Source organism: Cetorhinus maximus, chromosome 1 (genome assembly GCF_964194155.1).
Source record: "Cetorhinus maximus chromosome 1, sCetMax3.hap1.1, whole genome shotgun sequence".
NCBI classification, from domain to species: Eukaryota; Metazoa; Chordata; class Chondrichthyes; order Lamniformes; family Cetorhinidae; genus Cetorhinus; species Cetorhinus maximus.
The window spans coordinates 161,912,095-161,924,242 of NC_135879.1; the positions used below are offsets into that span (position 1 = coordinate 161,912,095).

The window sequence follows — 12,148 nt, forward strand, 5'->3', positions numbered from 1 at the left end:
TGGTCAAAGTAGTAGGTTTTAAGGAGTATCTTAAAGGTGGAGAGAGAGGTATAGAGAATCCCAGAGCTTTGGACCCTGTCATCCAAAGCCACAGCCACCAATGGAAGAGCGATTAAAATCAGGGATGCTCAAAAGTCCAGAATTAGATGAGCACAATTATCTTTGGCTAGTGGGGTGGAGATTATAAAGTTAGGAAGGGACCAGGCCATGGAGGGACTTGCCAAAAGGATGAGAATTTTAAAATGAAGACATTGCTTGACCAGGAGCCAATGTAGATTGGCGAGCAAAGAGGTAATTGGTGAATAGAACTCAGCATCAGTAAGGACATGGGCAGCAAAGTTTTGGAAGGCCTCAATGGTACAGAAGGTAGAACAAGGTCAGCTTGAAGTGGGTTGGAATAGCCAAGTCAGGAGATAACAAAGGCATAGATGAGCGTATCAATAGGTAAACTTAGCCAGGGGCAGAGTAGTGTGTTCCAGAGGTAGAAATAAGAGGTCTTAGGAGGGGCAGATATGTGGTTGTTAGCTCATCTCAGGGTCAAATATGACACAGGCAGCTGCGAAAGAGCAATGGAGTCAGTAGCTAGGACCAAGACAACAGCTTCGATATTTAATTGGAGGAAATTCCTGCTCATTCAGTACTGATAATTTAGCAACAGGGACGGTTTGAGAGATGGTGCTGAGGTACAGCTGGGTGCCATCAGCAAACTTGTGAAAAGAGACTCCCTGTTTTCAGATGATACTGCTGAGGGGCAGCATATAAATGAGAAATGGGAAGGAGCCAAGGATGGATCCTTGAGGATGCCAAAGTTAACGGTGCAAGATCAGGAAGAGAAGCCATTACAGGCGAAGGCGATATTCTGGCTACGATCAGATAGATAAGGAATCAAGTGAGTGCAGTCCCACCCAGCTGGAGTGCCACTGGAGGAGGATGGTGTGGTCAACCGTGTCAAAAGTTGCACACAGATCGAGGGGGATGAGGAGGGATAGTTTACTTTTGACACAGTTACTTTGGATGTTATTTGTGACTTTGACAAGAACAGTTTTGGTATCACAGCAGGGGTGAAAATCTGACTGGTGGGATTTAAACATGGAATCCCAGGCAAGATGGGCACCAATTTGGGAGGTGACAACACGTTCAATGGGAGTTTGGAGATGGGGGCGCTGTAGTTCACAAGGACAGAGGCATCAAAGGTTGATGGTGTTTTGAAGAGAATGATGATGACAGCAGATTTAAAGAACAGAGAACTGTTAACAATGTCAGGAGCAAGAAAGGAAGCTGAAAGTCAGCAGTTTAGTGGCAATTGGGTCGGGGGAGCAGGAAGTGGGTCTCATGGACAAAATAATACTCTTACCAAAATGAACTACATCATACTTTGTTATATTACATTAATCCACCTGCTCTGCAAGCCTATTTATGTTTTTGTGTTTAAGCGACATTAGCTATAGTTCTCGATTTGGTATGATCTTTGAATTTTAACACCATACCTCTAATTTGAGTCCAAGTCATTTAACACCTTTACTTAAGAATTTTTATGGAATAGCTAAGGCTTTAAAAAAGCATTTATTTTCTGCCACTGCACTCAGTGTTATGGTTCCACAGAAAAAAGTAAAAACGAATTACTCTCAGATAGATCAACTGCCTTCCTGAGCCTTGATTTTCATTTCAATGCTTTTTTCCTAATTACATGTTTTTGGGATATGGGTTATGACAGCAAAGATGCATTTAATGGGGATCAGGACTGGGAGCTAAATATCCAAGGATATACATCCTATCGAAAAGATAGGCAGGTTGGCCGAGGGGGTGGAGTTGCTTTGTTAGTAAGAAATGAAATTAAATCGATAGCGAGAAATGATATAAGGTCAGATGATGTAGAATCTGTGTGGGTAGAGTTGAGGAACCGCAAAGGTAAAAAAAAACCATAATAAGAGTTATGTACAGGCCTCCGAACAGTAGTCAGGATGTGGGGCACAAGATACACCAGGAGATAGAAAAGGTGTGTAAGAAAGGCAAGGTTACAGTGATCATGGGGGATTTCAATATGCAGGTAGACTGGGAAAATCAGGTTGGTAGTGGATCCCAAGAAAAGGAATTTGTGGAATGTCTACGAGATGGCTTTTTGGAGCAGCTTGTGATGGAGCCCACTAGGGAACAGGCAATTCTAGATTTAGTGATGTGTAATGAGGCAGATTTGATAAGGGAGCTTAAGGTGAAGGAACCCTTAGGAGGAAGTGACCATAATATGATAGAATTTACCCTGCAATTTGAGAGGAAAAAGCTGGAATCAGATGTAACGGTATTACAGTTGAATAAAGGCAACTACAGAGGCATAAGGGAGGAGCTGGCCAGAATTGACTGGGAGATGAGCCTAGCAGGAAAGACAGTGGAACAGCAATGGCAGGAGTTTCTGGGAGTAATTTGGGAGACACAGCAAAAATTCATCCCTAGGAATAAGAAGCATACTAAAGGGAGGACGAGGCAACCATGGCTGACAAGGGAAGTCAGGGACAGCATAAAAGCTAAAGAGAAAGCATACAATGCGGCGAAGAGCAGTGGGAAACCAGGGGATTGGGAAGCCTACAAAGACCAACAGAAGACAACTAAAAAAGAGAGAAGATTAAATATGAGGGTAAACTAGCCAGTAATATAAAAGAAGATTGCAAGAGTTTTTTTAGATATATAAAAGGTAAGAGAGAGGCAAGCGTGGACATTGGGCCGCTGGAAAATGACACTGGAGAAGTAGTAGTGGGGAACAAAGAAATGGCGGAGGAACTGAATAGGTACTTTGCGTCAGTCTTCACGGTGGAAGACATGAGTGACATCCCCAAAGTTCAAGAGAGTCGGGGAGCAGAGGTGAGTATGGTGGCCATTACCAAGGAGAAGGTGCTAGGAAAACTGAAAGGTCTGAAGGTGAATAAATAACCTGGACCAGGATTACACTCCAGAGTTCTGAAGGAGATAGCTGAAGAGATAGTGGAGGCGTTAGTGGCGATCTTTCAGGAATCACTGGAGTCAGGGAGGGTCCCAGAGGACTGGAAAATCGCTAATGTAACCCCCCTGTTTAAGAAGGGAGTGAGGCAAAAGACGGGAAATTACAGGCCGATTAGCCTGACCTTGGTCGTTGGTAAGATTTTAGAGTCCATTATTAAGGATGAGATTTCAGAATACTTGGAAGTGCATGGTAAAATCGGGCAAAGTCAGCATGGTTTCATCAAGGGGAGATCATGCCTGGCAAATCTGTTAGAATTCTTTGAGGAGGTAATGAGTAGGTTAGACAAAGGAGAGCCAATGGATGTTATCTACTTGGACTTCCAGAAGGCCTTTGACAAGGTGCCGCACAGGAAGCTGCTCAGTAAGATAAGAGCCCATGGTGTTAGAGACAAGGTACTAGCATGGATAGAAGATTGGCTGTCTGGCAGGAGGCAGAGAGTGGGGATAAGGGGGTCCTTCTCAGGATGGCGGCCTGTGACTAGTGGAGTTCCACAGGGGTCAGTGTTGGGACCACAACTTTTCACTTTATACATTAATGATCTAGATGAAGGAACTGAGGGCATCCTGGCTAAGTTTGCAGATGATACAAAGATAGGTGGAGGGACAGGTAGTATTGAGGAGGCAGGGAGGCTGCAGAAGGATTTGGACAGGTTAGGAGAATGGGCAAAGAAGTGGCAGATGGAATACAACGTGGGCAAGTGTGAGGTCATGCACTTTGGTAAGAAGAATAGAGGCATAGACTATTTTCTAAATGGGGAGAGAATTCAGAAGTCTGGAGTGCAAAGGAACTTGGGAGTCCTAGTCCAGGATTCTCTTAAGGTTAACTTGCAGGTTGAATCGGTAGTTAGGAAGGCAAATGCAATGTTGGCATTTATTTCGAGAGGACTAGAATATAAAAGCAGGGATGTGCTACTGAGGCTTTATAAGGCTCTGGTCAGACCACATTTAGAATATTGTGAGCAATTTTGGTCCCCGTATCTCAGGAAGGATGTGCTGGCCCTGGAGAGGGTCCAGAGAAGGTTCACGAGAATGATCCCAGGAGTGAAAGGCTTAACATATGAGGAACCTTTGAGGACTCTGGGTCTATACTCGATGGAGTTTAGAAGGATGAGGGGGGATCTGATTGAAACTTACAGAATACTGAAAGGCCTGGATAGAGTGGATGTGGGGAAGATGTTTCCATTAGTAGGAGAGACTAGGACCCGAGGGCACAGCCTCAGAGTAAAGGGAAGACCTTTTAGATCAGAGATGAGGAGAAACTTCTTTAGCCAGAGAGTGGTGAATCTATGGAATTCATTGCCACAGAAGGCTGTGGAGGCCAGGTCATTGAGTGTATTTAAGACCGAGATAGATAGGTTCTTGATTGGTAAAGGGATCAAAGGTTACGGGGAGAAGGCGGGAGACTGGGGTTGAGAAACTTATCAGCCATGATTGAATGGCGGAGCAGACACGATGGGCCGAATGGCCTAATTTCTGCTCCTATGTCTTATGGTCTTATTGCCCATCCCTAGCTTTCATGGTTAGGGGGGTATGGTTCTTCTGCATAAACTCCTACATGTATTCCTCATGCTGGTGATGATGTCACAATGGTATTAGGTAAACAATTCCAGGATATTGGCCCAGCCCAAAAAAAGAATAGCAATACATGGCCAAATTACTATAGTGTGCGACGGAGGGAAATTGTGTGATGGTATTCCCAAATCATTTCCACTCTTCTATTTTTTGATGGTAGGGATTGCAGGGATGGTTGGCATTGTTGACTAACCTTAGTGAGTTGTTGCAGTGCATCTTGTAGATTATGTACACTGCAGCCACAGCCCCCCCGTGATGGGGGCATTGGATAGAGAACGCTGAAATGGTGCTGAAAAGCATCCCTTTCTTTCTTGAATTGTGTTGAAATTGAAATGATGCTGCTGTACTATCCAGACAAACAATGTGCTTTCCGTCACGTATCTTATTTGAGCATTGTAGATGGTGAAGAAACTTTGAGGTATTAGGTTATAAACCACTCAGAGTACCCAGCCTCTATTCTACTCTCCTAGCCACTGTATTATATGGCTGGCCCAGACTGCAGTTAAGATTTAATAAATAGTGACCCGCAGGATATTGATGATGTGGGAATTCAAGTGATGGTGACTCCATTGAAGGTCAGAGAAGATGACTGGACTCTCTTATTTGAGATGGTCATTGCCCGTCACTTGTCGACAAAGGCCTGAATATCACCCAGGTCCTGCTATATGCTGGCAAGGGCATTATCAGAAGTTGTGAATTGAGCTGAACACTGACTCCTGCCCTTATCAGAACGGAAAAGTAATTGATGAAGCTGTTGAAAATTGTTACTCCCACCTCTCTTTTGATATCCAGCTCATGTCCAAGTCTTGATCTTGATATGGGTGGAGCAGCCAAGTGATTTGGGAAAAACTGAATTCAGCACTGGACAGCAGGTTATTGGAGAATAGGTGTCGCTTGACAATGCTTTTGATAATTCCCACTATGGCAATACCAGCGATTGGAAGGTGGCTAATGAGGGTTGGACTTGCCAATGTTTTTTATGAATGTGTCATATCTGCGCAATATTCCACATTGCTCAGTAGCTGCTAATGTTATAGCTGTACTAGAACTACTTGGCTCAGGGAGCAGCTTCTCTGGTGCATAGTTCATCATTATAGACAGAATGACGAGAAGGTCCATTGTCTTTATAAATTTATGAATTTACTTTATAAATTTTCTTCAATATTTTGGTAGCCTGGTGGGAAACTAAGAAAGCCACTGGAAAGTATGGAAAATATGATTTGAATGGCTGCCTAGGTGGCAACTCTGATTATATCTGATTTTTTTGGTTTGTAAGATAACTGGTGATAGGTTTTACATCAATGGAACAATTGAGCTAATATTTTTTCAAACATATACAGCACTTATGTGTAACAAGATGGTCAGATGATGGACACAAAATTTTGGCATTGCCCACAGGGAGAAACAATGTATACTTTTCCAGTAATTTTTGCTCAGCTTTTATCTCAAACTCATTAATCAGTCCCCCTATGTCCTCTACTCTACTCATTACTTCCATACTTTTCACTATTTCCTTTCCTCTTTTCTCTCAGCCACTCCTTCCTTATGGGTTTTTCTCTCTTCTTTATATTTACTACTCCCTTACAAGCATGCCCCATCTCATTTTGCAAAATACATTTTACAATACTTCAAGTCAGTAAACATTGGTATTAGTTACTTGGCTTTAAAGGCCCCTGCTGCCCAAGATATTTGGGTATCAAGCCGTTCAATCGGCATCCTTGCTGTTCCCAAAGTCACTACTCTTCTGGGGTCATTCCTGATTGACCACCAAAATTCATGCTAAGTAGCAGCCCTACCTTGCATCAAGAACTGTAAATGCAGACAAATTGCTAGTGCAAGGGAGCCTCAATAAAAATAGCAGACATCAAAAGAATACAAGAACTGCAATTTATATAGCACCAATGATATAAAATAAATCCTAAAGTGCTTCATAGAGGTGAAGCCAAAAAAGAAATGGTTGCCCAGCCAGGGTGGTTATATTGTACAGCATGCAACAAAATCTTGGTCTAAAAGATGGATTGAAGGAGGGTCCAAAATGAGGAAAGGCAGAGGTTTAGGAAGTGTAGATCAAGTGTGATGAATGAGCAGGATAGGGTTTACAGTGGGTGGAAGATGGGAGGCCAGCCAGGAGAACAATGGAATAACTCAGTCTGGCAAAGACATGGATGAGTTTTTCAGCAGAACATAAGTTGAAGTAGCAGTAGAGGTGGGCAATGTTACAAAGGTGAGAGATGACAGTCTTTGTGATGCAGAGGCTATGGAAAATAAGTTCAGCTCAGGGCTGGTTAGAACACAGAGACTACAAACCAACTGACAGGTGGGGGAGATCAAATCAGTGACGAGGGTACACAGTTTGAGACAAAAGACAATGGCTTAAAGATTCTTGACATTTAACAAAGATATTGCACCCGCCCACAACGGAGAAGCAATTGCGTAAGAAGCTCTGGTTACAGTCACAGGTAAAAGTGACACCAAGTTCCACTGAGCAGGCTAACAGAGAGATGGGGCAGAATCTTGCCCTCGTCGGGCAGGCTCGGCAGGGGTGGGCGGGAAGCCGACCACCGCCCTCGATCAAGGCCGGACCGCGATTTCACGCTGGCGGGCCAATTAAGGCCTGCCCAATGTGAAACGCGAGCGGCAGCACTCAGCACTGCCTCTGAGGGCAAGGGGAGGAGGCCGAGCGGGGCAAGCGCGAGTGCGCGCTTCATAATCTCCCTGAGGCACAGAGCTGTTTCAGGGAGATGAAGAGTTTAAAAAATTTTTGAAAAATGTTATAAAATATGTCCCCTCATGTGACTCTGTCACATGAGCAGGGACATGTTATTAATTAAATTTTAAGGCTTTTATTTTTCTTTGCTTTAGGAAACCTCATCGCGCCCGTGGATGAGGTTTCCTAAAAAGTGTAAAGGCCGCTTGGCCTTTTCACCAACCATAAGGAGTTTTTAAAGGCTGAGTTATTTAAAATCCCAGAGGGAAACTTAAAACAACTGTCATAAAACATACCAATTGAAAATATAGATTGAGTTGCAGCTCTAAATTCAGTTCTTGAGAGGTTTTTATATCAGACTACGAGACATTTATTAATTTACAACAAATTAAACATTTACACATGGCTACAAATTACTACTGTCATAACTTTTTATCAAATTCCCAAATTAATCTCCACTAAGGCAATAATGACCAATAAACTTTACCAGATACCAGGCAAAGCATTTTCATCTTACGAATTCAAAATGAAGTTCCTCTCCATTTGTTCCTTTGCAGACAGTTGTAGGCTTACAGCTGCTCTGATGTTACGTGCCTCTGCCCTATACACACAAAACTCCCTTTTGTTGTACCCAGCACTTCTCTTTGAATGTAAATTCTCATTGTATCACCAGGCCCTTAGAACTTCTTTCATAGTACCAATTTTATTAGTAATATAAACATTGCTTGGTGTCTCCTAATTAGGTGCAAAGTTTCACTCCCACTCTTAAATGCACTAATCAACAAAATGCAAAAGTACCTCTACCTCTGTTTACATCTCAAAACTACTATACACAGTGCCCAGAACAGCTGGCTTCAATCCAATTAAGACACACACAGACACACCCACAGACTAAACCTCTATTTAAAAAAATAATTTCCAATAACATTATATACATTAATAGCTTCATGACAGATGGGCAGCAAAAAAATTCTTTTAATAGCCTTCTTAATGGTCTTAACAGACCTTTTAATTATTGGTGGGCATGCTGCCGACTCTGGCACACGCCTGCTGTCTGAAATATTGTTCGACTGCGTGTTGACATTGGGACGCTCGCCAAGCTTCAACGTGCATCATTTTATGCTCGAGCGGGTCAGGCGTGCACCCACCCGCCGAGCTAAAAATTTTGCCCATGAAGTGGAAAAATGATATGGTTGATCAAATTAACGGTTGCAAAAAGAACCAGGAGGAGATAACAGACCACTGTCACAATCATAGAAGATGCTACTTGTAATTTTGGCTGTTTTGGACGGAAGCCTAAAGAGAGATCGAAATGAAGTTGCAGGAAAGATGGGCAAGGATTTTGAAGGGTAAAACACATTCAAGAACTTGAGAAGAAAGGTAGGTTGGAAACAGGGTGGTAGTTTGCAAGGACAGAAGCTTCAACAGCGAATTATTTATATTTTGAGTGGATGATGACAGTAGTTTTGAAAATGGTGATTTCAGTACCTTCAGAGAAGAAACTATTTACAAGGTCAGCCAGAATGGTCCTTGGAAAAAAAGTTGGAGGGTAGCAGTTTAGTGAGCAGGAGGAGATGGGTCTCAAAGACAAGATAGTCCCAGAGAGAGGGCATGTGGGGGGATGGACGAGAACTGGAGAAATGTGGCTTCAGGGAAGGAAGAGGTTTGGCTTGATGGGAAAAGAGAGATGAAGCAGTAGAAAAGGACCTTTTTGTTCCAGCAGTGAGAGAAACTGAACATGTAGTAATCTAAGCTTTGCAGACCAGGTCTTTAGTTGTCTGGACACCCTTAGCTTACAATAAATTAAATTCTTTGATGTTTCTGTTATACTTCCTCTTCTGGTTAGTTCTTCCTGAGAGGAGCTCCTGAAAAAAATCCCTGCACTCTTCATAAAGAAACATGAAAAGTGCTTGCTTTTGAGTTCCAAAAATCATTGGACAGATAAGGTCAGGAGAAGAAACATGCACCAGGAAAGGAGAAAAATCTTAAATCCCATGCCTTTGGAGAGTATAGGCCTCTGCGGGTAAAATTTACTGAATGGTCATAAGACATCTTAAACTTGCATTATTACTTATTTAATGTGCTTGTATCATGAAGCTATTAATGTATATAATATTATTGGAAAATAATTTTTTTTTTAAATATAGGTTTAGTCTGTGGGTGTGTCTTAATTGGAATAAAGCTAGTCTGGGTGCTTTGATGTGTACTAGTTTTGAGACATAAACAGAGAAGTAGAGGTGCATTTGCATTTTGTTGAATAGAGCATTCAAGAAGTGGGGTGAAATCTGGCACCTAGCTAGCAGAGACCAAGCAATGTTTATATTATTAATAAAATTGGTACTATGAAAGGGGTTTTATTGTTAGAAGAGGTGGAATTCAAAGAGGCTGGTGATACAATGAGAATTTACATTTAATGAGATGTGCTGGATATAACCGATAGCAGTTTGTGTGTGTGCAGGGCAGAGGCAATGTAAGATCAAAGCAGCTGTAAGCTTACAACTGTCTGCAAAGGAACCCAAGTGAGAGGAGCCTCACTTTGAATTTGTACAGTGAAAATGCTTTGCCTGGTGTCTGGTAAAGTCTATTGGTTATTGTTGCCTTAGTGGAGATTAATTTGGGAATTTGTTAAAAAGTTATGATAGTAGTAATTTGTAGCCATGTGTATGTGTTTAAGGTGTTGTAACTTAATAAAATGTTTCATTTAGTTTAATATAAAAACCTCTTGAGAACTGATGGTCTGATTCCTGAATTTAGAGTTGCATCTCAAACATAAAAATTTAGGTTATGACATTTGTTTAAAATTTCCCTCTGGGATTTTAAAATAACTCCGCTTTACCAACTGCTGGGTCATAACAGCTTGATATTATGTTATCTTTCAGGCACACCGAGCTATTTGTACCAACATGAAAAAAAGAACTTGCATTTATATAGCATCTTTCATGTTCCTTATCACACCCCAATGTCCTTTGCAACCAGTAACCAGAGAACACAGATTTAAGGGAACTGGCAAAAGATTTAGAGGAGACTCTTCTACATAGCGAGTTATGATCTGGTAAGGGTGTTGGAAGCAAATTTTATAGTAACTTTCACAGAAATAAGACTACACCATTCAGCTGCCTTGAGCCTGTTCTGTCATTCAACTAGATCGTGGTTGATCTGTATCTCAAGTACGTATGCCTGCCATGGTTTCATAACCTATAAAAGCCTTGCCTAACTAAATCCACCAATCTCAGTTTTGAAATTATCATTCAACTTCACCTCAACAGTTTTTTGGCAAGAGTTCCAGGTTTCCACTACCCTTGGTGTGAAGATGTGCTGCCTGACATCATCTTTGAATGATTTAGCTTCAACTTTAAGGTTTTGTTCCCTTGTTCTGGGCTCTTACCACAGGAAATAGTTTCTCTCTATGCACTCCTTTTATCACCTCAAACACTTCAATTAAATCATTCCTTCATCTTCTACATTCAATGGGCTAAAAGCCTAGACTAAGCATCATAAATTTATCTTTTTTGGCGCCATCATGAACATGAATGCTCAGTGATGTGTCTGGTATTAGATCCGCTTTTTAAAAAAACTGCAAGACAAAGTCTGCAAGGTCATGGACATCAACAGTTGTTTTCTTTTCCCCTTCAAACATTTTTTTCTGTATTCCTGGTCTACCTTGCTCCCCCAAACCATCACCTCCTTTCTTCCTTTGGAGGCACAAAACACCCCAAAGATATGACTCATTGTGTAACGCAAGATGGAAACACAATTCTCTCAACCTAAAACCAAAACACGCTACGATAGACTCTAGGAAATGCCCATTGCATTTGAGACAATTTGCATGTCCAATCTTGCTGTGTATGAGGCAGAATGAAAGGGAGAAGATTAAAAAGCAGTGGGGAAATAAAATCATGGAGAAATGAAAAAGATGGGGTGAGTGAGAGGTAGAATGAAGGAAAGAGGCAAACAAAAGGGAATTGGATATATACTTAATAGGAAAATTTTGCAGGGGTATTGGGAAAGAGCAAGGGAGAGAGACTAATTAGATAGCCCTTTCAAAGGGCTGGCACAGGAATAATGGATCAAATCATCTATTTCTGTACTGTATGATTCTCACAGAGGTCTACAGCACAGAAAAAGGCCCTTCGGCCCATTCAGTCTGCGCCAGTCAAATAAGTACCTAACTATTCTAATCCCATTTTCCAGCACTAGGCCCATAGCCTTGTATGCCATGGCATCGCAAGTGCACATCCAAATACTTCTTAAATATTATGAGGGATTCTGCCTCTACCACCCTTTCAGGCAGTCAGTTCCAGATTCACACCACCGTCTGGGTGAAAAAATTCTTCCTCACATCCCCTCTAAACCTCCTGCCCCTTACCTTAAATCTATGCCCCCTGGTTATTGATCCCTCCACCAAGGGGAAAAGTTCCTTCCTGTCCACCCTATCTATGCCCCTTGTAATACACCTTGATCATGTCCGCCGTCAATCTCCTCTGCTCCAGGGAAAATAACCCTAGTCTATCCAATCTCTCCTCACAACTAAAACTCTCCAGCCCAGGCAACATCCTGGTAAATCTCCTCTGCACTCTCTCTAGTGCAATCACATCCTTCCGATAATGCGGATTCCAGAACTGCATGCAATACTCTAGCTGTAGCCTAACCAGCGTTTTATACAGTTCCAGCATAAACTCCCTGCTCTTATGTTCTATGCTTCGGCTAATAAAGGCAACTATCCCATATGCCTTCTTAACCAACTTATCTACCTGTCCCGCTACCTTAAGGTCCCTCTGATCCTCGGTACTTCCCAGGGTCATTTACCATTCATTGTGTATCCCCGTGCCTTGTTTGTCCTGCCCAAGTGCATCACCTCACACTTATCCAGATTAAATT

At 42.1% G+C, this 12,148-nt stretch overlaps 1 protein-coding gene across 4 annotated transcripts in view; it reads right to left on the reverse strand.

The window, feature by feature from the left end:
- Positions 1–12,148, reverse strand: part of LOC144684808 (kinesin-like protein KIF2A) — a 158,333-nt gene that overhangs the window by 63,220 nt on the left and 82,965 nt on the right. The window lies entirely within an intron of this gene.